General features: G+C 41.3%; 1 pseudogene; it reads left to right on the plus strand.

The window, feature by feature from the left end:
• Positions 1–975: 975 nt before the first annotated feature.
• Positions 976–9,048, plus strand: LOC105519067 (annotated as a pseudogene).
• Positions 9,049–9,518: the final 470 nt, after the last annotated feature.

The following is a 9,518-nucleotide window of genomic DNA, read 5'->3' on the forward strand; positions in this document are numbered from 1 at the left end:
TTGCAGTGAGCTGAGATCCGGCCACTGCACTCCAGCCTGGGTGACAGAGCGAGACTCCGTCTCAAAAAATTAAATTAAATTAAATTAAGTAAAAAAAAAAAAAGAAGAAGATAGAAACATATACATATGCATATTAATAGTGCACATTTCTGGAATGACAGGATTAATCATTTTTATGTTCCCTTTTTAAATTTTTTTCAGAGTCCTGTGTACAGTAATAATAAATTTGAAGGTTTGTTTATTTATATATTTTGAGAAAGAGTCTCACTGTATTGCCCAGGCTGGAGTGCAATGGCGCGATCTTGGCCCACTGCAACCTCCGCCTCCTAGATTCAAGCAATTCTCCTGCCTCAGCTCCACGAGTACCTGGGATTACAGTGTTCACCACCACGTTTGTCACCCAGGCAGGAGTGCAGTGGTGCAGTCTCAGCTTTCCAACCTCCTGGAACAAGTGTTAGTCAGTCATTGCCTTGGGAGAAATCTTGTGTAATGAGTATTTCATTTTGAAACCATAGTGAATCACATTTGATCTCTCTCTCTCTCTCTTTTTTTTTTTTTAATTTTTCTCAATGAGTTTCAGATGCTATTCTGTGATAGATTCACAGATCTGTTTTTAAGCAAAGTTTTGAGTGGAAATTTTCTATATTGTCTGAATCATACCTGCTTCCCATAGGAATAATACTTTTTATGCCTTACTGTAGCCAGTTGAGAATTTTGGCTCTGAATGTAAGATAATAGCTCTGTTTCACATTTATTACCTGTCTGTTTTTGATGAAGCTGTGGTATTAACAACTGAAAGATTCTATTTTGGGGAAAAATCTAAAATTTTTTTCCCCCTAAATTATAAGTGGGAAAATGGAGTAAGAGAAGTGATTTTTTTCTAATGTTACCTAACAGTTCAGTACAAAGTTGAGGTAGTGACATTAAAACTTATTAAGTTTTTGTGCTTTTAATTTTTAGGTTTGCCAGTTGGTGATGGATAAGTTGTCATCTATTAGATCGGAGGATTTACCTGTGATAATAAAGTTCATTCTTCATTCCATAACAGCCATGGATGCACTTGAGGTATGCTCTTATATCCCGTCACACCTAGATAAAGCAACTTAAGTTAATAAGTGCCAATTGCTCTTCTCTGTCCCCAGACTGAGAATACTAACTAATCCGGATAGCATTCAGAGGAGAGAATGGAGCTATTCAACAGATTCATTGATCTACATAAGCTGCTATGAGTTACATTTACTCTTTCTGTGTAGTACCTCACAGAATTCTGAAATTTTGGGTATAACGTTCTATGACATTGCATTAACTATTCTCACAACTCTATTTTTCAAAATGTCCAACATTTAAAATTTTTTCTTCCTCAGTCTTTCACAAGATTGTCATGGTTGAGAAACTGGACTGTGCCTACCCACTATGAATAAGCAGAAAACCATAGTTAATATTTATTTTCTGCAGGTAATTTCTGAGCTTCGGGAGAAGTTGGATCTGCAACATTGTGTTTTGCCATGACGGTTACAGGCTTCCCAAGTAAAATAGAAAAGTAAAGGACAAGCAAGGTAAAGAGCTCATGGATAATTGCCACCCTTTTCCTCACATAGGGTGTCACAGTTTTCTGACATCCCACAGTCAGAATTGGAGCTTAATACTTACAACTACAAATAATGGTACTATTATGATATTTACATCTAGTGTTTCAAACTACATATATGTATGTGATTATGTATGTGTTTATATGTTTTCTTAGCCATTCAGATCAATTCCAGACAGACTACAGTGCAAGTTTATTAGCCATCTTATACATGAGGTTGTCATTTGCTCCAGGGTACATGCCTACGAAGCAGGAAATCAGATCTTGTAAGTTCTTTTCTGGTAGGTAGAAGACTAATTTTTGTCCTCTCTGCTACTTGTAATTCCTCAGGAAATCAAGAAAGCAGCGGTCAGAGCTGCATTATTCTCCTTTTTGATGTAATAAAGTCAACTATTAGATATGAGAAAACCATTTCAGAAGCCTGTGTTAAGGTGAGATCTTTGGAACTTTGATTATCAAGGAGGAAATGAGTGGCAATTAGTGACAGATGTATAACTGAGGCAGATTGAAATAAAAATCTCAAAAGTCATTCGAGTGGAAATGATAGCTGATGGCTGCCATATGGACACATTGGCTCTTAGATGAGATAACAGGGCATGCTGAGTAAGGTGAAACGTGTTTTGCTGATGTGTGGTAATGTTTTTGTGACTCTCTTGTTTTTTTCAGGCAATTGAAGACACAGCCTCAGTGTCTGAACACAAGATGATACTCATGTACTATGCATTTTAAGTATTGCAGACTTGAGGCCGGGTGCGGTGACTCACGCCTGTAATCCCAGCACTTTGGGAGGTCAAGGCGGGCAGATAACGAGGTCAGGAGATCAAGGTCATCCTGGTGAACACGGTGAAACCCAGTCTCTACTAAAAATACAAAAAAATTAGCCGGGCATAGTGGCAGGTGCCTGTAGTCCCAGCTACTCAGGAGGCTGAGGCAGGAGAATGGCATGAACCTGGTGCGGGGAAGCTTACAGTGAGCGGAGATTGTGCCACCGCACTCCAGCCTGGATGACAAAGCGAGACTCTGTCTTAAAAAAAAAAAAAAGTATTGCAGACTTAAAAGTAATGACGCTGGCTAGCTTGCCTTCCCGCTTTCTTTCTTTCTCCTCCGTCCAGTCACTCTTTTTTCTCTTCTCTAGTTGCTCTAATAAACATTAGCTGTTTGGGGAAGATAATGTGAGGTGTTGACTGGCCAGATAGCCTGCCCCTATTCACTCTGGCTATACAATAAGCCTACAGTATCCATAAACGAAAATACAGTGTAACCAAGCACATCAAGATGTAATCAAAGAAGCCAAGTCCCCACTGATGAGATGAAGAAAATAACCACCTGAGTCTCAGGTCCCTGTATCTGCCTAATTGCCCTTCCTTCCACCCAGCACCACTGTCAGGATAATGGCATTCCATGTTTTATTTTACTTTGCCCATGTAGACCTGACTGGAGTAAATCAGTCTATCCACTGTCAAGGCAATGGTACTGGATCTTATGTCTCTATTAATTCTAGAAATACCTTCTATCAAAAAGCCAGATGATTGGCTGGGCATAGTGGCTCACACCTATAATCTCAGCATTTTGGGAGGCTGAGGCAGGCGGGTTTGAGACCAGCCTGACCAATGTAGCGAAACCCCGTCTCTACTAAAAATATAAAAAAAAAAAAAAATTAGCCTGGGCTGGTGGCATGTACCACTGCACTCCAGCCTGAGTGACAGTGCAAGACTCCATCTCAAAAAAAAAGCCAGATGATTGAGTTCCTTAGGTGCTGATTGGTTGCCTTAAAGATTTTTCTTTGGTTGGAATCTGTTTTGTGGAATTTTTGTTGTGTTAGCCAATTTTTGGATGACTATCTTAAAAGCTTTCATTATGTTGAATAAAGCAATGAAAAAATTGACAACTTTTTGTGGTGAAAAATATCAAAGTACTCCAGAACACTGTTTTTGGTTTTGGATAAACATAAATTTACCACCTTGGCTGCCTGCATTCCTATTTTTACATAGTTGTAATCATTTTATAAATATAATTTGTATTCTTTTTTCTCTTAACATTTTTTCTCCTATTATAAATATTTCATGTGCTTCTGCATTGTCTTCATTGTTATCTTTAATGACTGTATTTTGGTCTAATGACTCTCAATTTTGGTGTCCTAAGAAGTGGGGCATTCAGTTAAGAGAAGTAGTAAAATTTGTTTTGTTTTTTCTTTTTTGTCCTGCTTGCCTTTTTAACTTTTTTGTTTTGTTTTGTTTTGTTTTTTCTTTTTTTTTTTTTTTTTTTTCTGGAAGCATAGACTCAAGTTGCCCTGAATACATTCCCAGTGTTTTTTCTCTCTCTCTTTTTTAAGAGGCCAGGTCTTGCTCTGTCACCCAAGCTGGAGTGCAGTGACAGCATCATAGCTCATTGCAAGCCTCAAACTCCTGGGTGCAAGCAATCCTCCCACCTCAATCTTTGGAGTAGCTGGGACTACGGGCAAGCACCACCAGGCCTGGCTAATTCTGTTAGTTAGTTATTTTGAGGTAGAGTTTCGCTCTTTTGCCCAGGCTGGAGTGAAGTGCAACAATCTCTGTTCACTGCAACATCCACCCCCTGGGTTGAAGCAATTATCCTGCCTCAGCCTCCCTAGTAGCTGGGATTATAGGTGCCCGCCACCACGCCTGGCTAATCTTTGTATTTTTAGTAGAGACGGGATTTCACCTTGTTGGCTAGGCTGGTCTTAAACCCCTGACCTCAGGTGATCCACCCGCCTCAGCCTCCCAAAGTGCTAGGATTACGGCCAATTATTATTTTTTTTTTATAGAGATGAGGTCTTGCTGTGTTGCCCAGGCTGGTCTCAAATTTTCAGCTTCAAGTGATCCTCCTGCTTGGGCCTCCCAAAGTGTTGGGATTATAGGCATCAGCCACTGCACCCAGCCCTCATATTTTTCTATTTTAAACTTAGGTAAACAAGCTGATTGTGGAGAAAAACCCACAAGGAATCTACAGATGTAAAAAATACAGTTTTTCTCCACTCTCTGTCCCATTCCACAGGGATAATCATCCTTCCAAATTTTTTCTCTTCATATACAAGCTGTAATTGTGTGCAAGTACTGGTATGCTCTTATGCCTACACGTATGCGTGTTTATATAATGTTTTTACAAAAACAGAATCTTAAATGTGATTATGCGTTATTGTTGTTGTTTAAAGAGACAGGGTCTCACTCTGTCACCAGGCTGGAGTACCAGTGGCTGAAGTACCAGTGGCTGGAGTACCAGTGGCATAATCATAGCTCACTGTTGCCTCCACCTCCTGGGCTCAAGTGATCCTCCCTCCTCAGCCTCCCAAAGCAGTGGGATTATAGGCATGAGCCACCATGCCCAGCTGGATTATCCTTTTGCAGGTTGCTGTTTTTTCCACTTCATATCAAGAATGTCTTTCCTGTGTCAAAAAATATAGTATGTCTCAGCAGTCCCTAACCTTTTTGGCACCAGGGACTGGTTTCATGGAAGACAGTTTTTCCACAGACAGTATCGGGGTATGATTTCAGGATGAAACGGTTCAGCCTTAATAGGCACTATGTAGATTCTCATAAGGAATGTGCAGCCTGGATCTTGTGCACATGCAGTTCACAATAGGGTTCACACTCCCGTGAGAATCTAATGCAGCCGCTAATCTGACGGGAGACAGGTCTCAGGTGGTAATGCCCACTTGACTGCCCCTCACCTCCTGCTATGCAGCTTGGTTCCTAGCAGACCACGGACTCCGTGGTCCAGGGGTTAGGGACCCCTGGTCTAGCTTATTCTTTTTTAAAGATATTTTAATTAAAAAAATTATTTTAGACAGAATCTCGCTGTGTCACCCAGGCTGGAGTGCAGTGGCATGATCTAGGCTTACTGCAACCTCTGCCTCCTGGGTTCAAATGATTCACCTGCCTCAGCCTCCTGAGTAGCTGGAATTACAGGCACTTGCCACCACGACTGGACAATTTCTTTTTCTATTTTTAGTAGAAATGGGGTTTCACCATGTTGGCCAGGCTGGTCTCAAACTCCTGACCTCACATGATACGCCCACATCAGCCTCCCAAAGTGCTGGGATTATAGGCATGAGCCACCATGCCCAGCCGGATTATCCTTTTGCAGGTTGCTGTTTTTTCCACTTCATATCAAGAATGTCTTTCCTCTGTCAAAAAATATAGTATGTCTCAGCAGTCCCTAACCTTTTTGGCACCAGGGACTGGTTTCATGGAAGACAGTTTTTCCACAGACAGTATCGGGGTATGATTTCAGGATGAAACGGTTCAGCCTTAATAGGCACTATGTAGATTCTCATAAGGAATGTGCAGCCTGGATCTTGTGCACATGCAGTTCACAATAGGGTTCACACTCCCGTGAGAATCTAATGCAGCCGCTAATCTGACGGGAGACAGGTCTCAGGTGGTAATGCCCACTTGACTGCCCCTCACCTCCTGCTATGCAGCTTGGTTCCTAGCAGACCACGGACTCCGTGGTCCAGGGGTTAGGGACCCCTGGTCTAGCTTATTCTTTTTTAAAGATATTTTAATTAAAAAAATTATTTTAGACAGAATCTCGCTGTGTCACCCAGGCTGGAGTGCAGTGGCATGATCTAGGCTTACTGCAACCTCTGCCTCCTGGGTTCAAATGATTCACCTGCCTCAGCCTCCTGAGTAGCTGGAATTACAGGCACTTGCCACCACGACTGGACAATTTCTTTTTCTATTTTTAGTAGAAATGGGGTTTCACCATGTTGGCCAGGCTGGTCTCAAACTCCTGACCTCACATGATAGGCGCACCTTGGCCTCCCAAAGTGCTGGGATTACAGGCGTGAGCCACCAGAATAAACCAGCCTGGCTTATTCTTTCGATGACTGTAATATTCGAAAATTTAAAATTACTCCGTCATAATTTATTGGACCTTTCCCGTATTGGTGGGCACTTACAGTCTTTCCAACTTTTCACAAAGTAATTTTCCTAGTAATAGTGAAAATACATACTGGAGTTGGCAAGTGATTGAATCTTTCCTTTAATAAATGTCAAGATATTCAAAGTTACTTCTGTAGTAGAATCATTTTAATGTATATTGCAATGTATTAAGAGATACCAGTGGTTAATAATTGTGGCACTTTCTTTCTCTGAAAATTATTTCTGGGTTTTGTGAAAAGTGTAGATACTCCCAGGGGAGTGTGTGGAACAGATGAGCATCATCCATTCTGTGTTTTAATGGGGAAAAGCTGCTGTTTCATTGTAGCAAATGTACTGATTTGCTAACTGTTTTTCTATTATTGCATATTTATTGACAATAGATTTTTGACCTGATGATGCTTTTCATCATCTATAGCACCAGTACTCAAAGAAGTACATTGAAAGGTGCTAAGAAATAAGATTCAATCAGGCTGCATTCAAGAACAACTGCTCCAGAGTACATTCTCCGTCCATTACTTAGTGTCAGAGACTATTGATCTTTAATCTAAAAAGGAAAGCTTTACAGCTCCCATGTAAAATTTCATCTTATTTCAGTCCATTGTTCAAACCCATAGAGATTTTTGAATTTTATTTTTGCATTAATCATTTTAATTGTCTATCTCAATGCATTTTGCAGCTATGACAAACTAGCCTTTCATATCCTATTCTAAGTAGCTTATAAAAACCTTGAGGGGAAAGGCCGGGTGCGGTGGCTTATGCCTGTAACCCTAGCACTTTGGGAGGCCGAGGCGGGCGAATTACGAGGTCAGGAGTTCGAGAGCATGACCTCGAACATGGTAAAACCCCGTCTCTACTAAAAAAATACAAGAAGTTAGCTGGGCGTGGTGTTGGGCACCTGTAATCCCAGCTACTTCAGAGGCTGAGGCAGGAGAATCTCTTGAACCCAGGAGGCGGAGGTTGCAGTGAGCTGAGATCTGCCACTGTACTCCAGCCTGAGCGACAGAGCAAGACTCCGTCTCAAAAAGAAATCCTTGAGGGGAATAGAACCCGCCTGTAGAAACTAGTAGAAACGTAAATATGAACTTATTTGAACTATCACTCTTTGGCTATTCAAAACTGTGGACTTAGGTGATAATTCCTCTGGAAATGTAAATTATTCCAACTGGAATTTTATAAGCTGGGAATGGTGTTTTGCCTGAATGTTCAATATATTACAGTATAGAACTTAGAATACTGGATGGGCCAGTGGTTTGGGGTTTGGGTCAGAAGCTAATGAGAATACCTCGTTGGATCTTAAATTTTATATTTAGGAATGGATTTAATGTTTGTATTATTTCATCTTGCAGTTCTTTCTGTGTTTATTTCTGCCAATTATATATGTTTTGGGCTGTAATTTTCTAGACGCAGAAACCATATGTAATTTTTCATTGCATTTTCCCCAATAAAGCATTATACCCAGCTGAGTACTAAATGTGAGATTTTTAAAAACTATGGTATCAATAAGGAAGCTATGTTTCTTAACTGATTATTTACTGTGGGTCCATTAATGTCTGTGTATATTGTGTTATTGGTAGAGCATGATCACGTCTCTTCTTGATCTTCTTTTAAAAAAATCAGTTTAGGCCGGGCGCGGTGGCTCAAGCCTGTAATCCCAGCACTTTGGGAGGCCGAGATGGGCGGATCACGAGGTCGGGAGATCGAGACCACCCTGGCTAACCCGGTGAAACCCCGTCTCTACTAAAACATACAAAAAACTAGCCAGGCGAGGTGGCGGGCGCCTGTAGTCCCAGCTACTCGGGAGGCTGAGGCAGGAGAATGGCGTGAACCCGGGAGGCGGAGCTTGCAGTGAGCGGAGACTGCGCCACTGCATTCCAGCCTGGGCGACAGAGTGAGACTCTATCTCAAAAAAAATAAAAGATCAGTTTTGTTAGCGTTGAACCTTATAGACCAACTTCAAATTATAACCAAGGTGGAACATCCCTGGGGGGTAGTGTGATTGCGTGAGGAAACTGGGATTTAGAAGATCTGGCCTCCAATGCCAAATTGAGCAGATAGGAACGTACTATTTGGCTTATAATTTAACTTCTTTGAGCTTACAGGACAATTATTATGCAAATGTGGAATCCCATTGATGCTGAGAGAAAACTCAGAATGGTGAAGGATTATTCTGTGTAAAAAATATTAAGATTTCTTAAGTTAAAATGAGAGTTGGGGAGGAGAAGTCTGACATTCCAAAAGGATAAGCAACTCTTAGCTTGTGTACTGTTTCCTACAGCTTCTTTTCTCTCTCTACTCTTCCCCACTTAGGGTTCTTAAGGGTATGTGTTCATCCATTCTGTCTCTGGCTCAGAGTTTGCTTCACTCTCTAGACCAGAGTATAATTTCATTTGGCAGTCTCCTATACAAATATGCATTTAAGTTTTTTGACACGTACTGTCAGCAGGTATGTTGAAACATTTATTTTGGCAAGGGGGGAACAGGGGAAGGAAGAATCATCTGATGCTTATTTTTTGTTGGTTGGAACTTACTGAAGGGGAAAGAACTCTGAACTGGGTCTCAGGAAAGGTCAATTCTAGTCCCAGCCTTGACGAAATGAAGAGAGCTCAGACTGGCGGATCTAACTCCGTGTTCTGAGCTCTAAAATTCTCTGTCTGAAATTAAGATCCAGATCCAGTCTATTTCAAAACATGAGACACTTTTTTTTTTTCAAGACCGAGTTTCGTTCTTGTTGCCCAGGCTGGAGTACAGTGGCACAATCTCCGCTGACTGCAACCTCCGACTCCCAGATTCAAGCGATTCTCCTGTCTCAGCCTCCTGAGTGGCTGGGATTACAGACACACACCACTACACCCAGCTAATTTTTTGTATTTTTAGTAGAGACAGGGTTTCACCATGTTGGCCAGGCTAGTCTCGAACTCCTGACCTCAGGTGATCCACTTGCCTCAGCCTCCCAAAGTGCTGGGATTACAGGCATGAGCCATCATGCCAGCTGAGACACATTTTAATAGCATACATCCAGAGAGAGA

Source organism: Colobus angolensis, unplaced genomic scaffold, assembly GCF_000951035.1.
Source record: "Colobus angolensis palliatus isolate OR3802 unplaced genomic scaffold, Cang.pa_1.0 Scaffold34, whole genome shotgun sequence".
Taxonomy (NCBI): Eukaryota; Metazoa; Chordata; class Mammalia; order Primates; family Cercopithecidae; genus Colobus; species Colobus angolensis.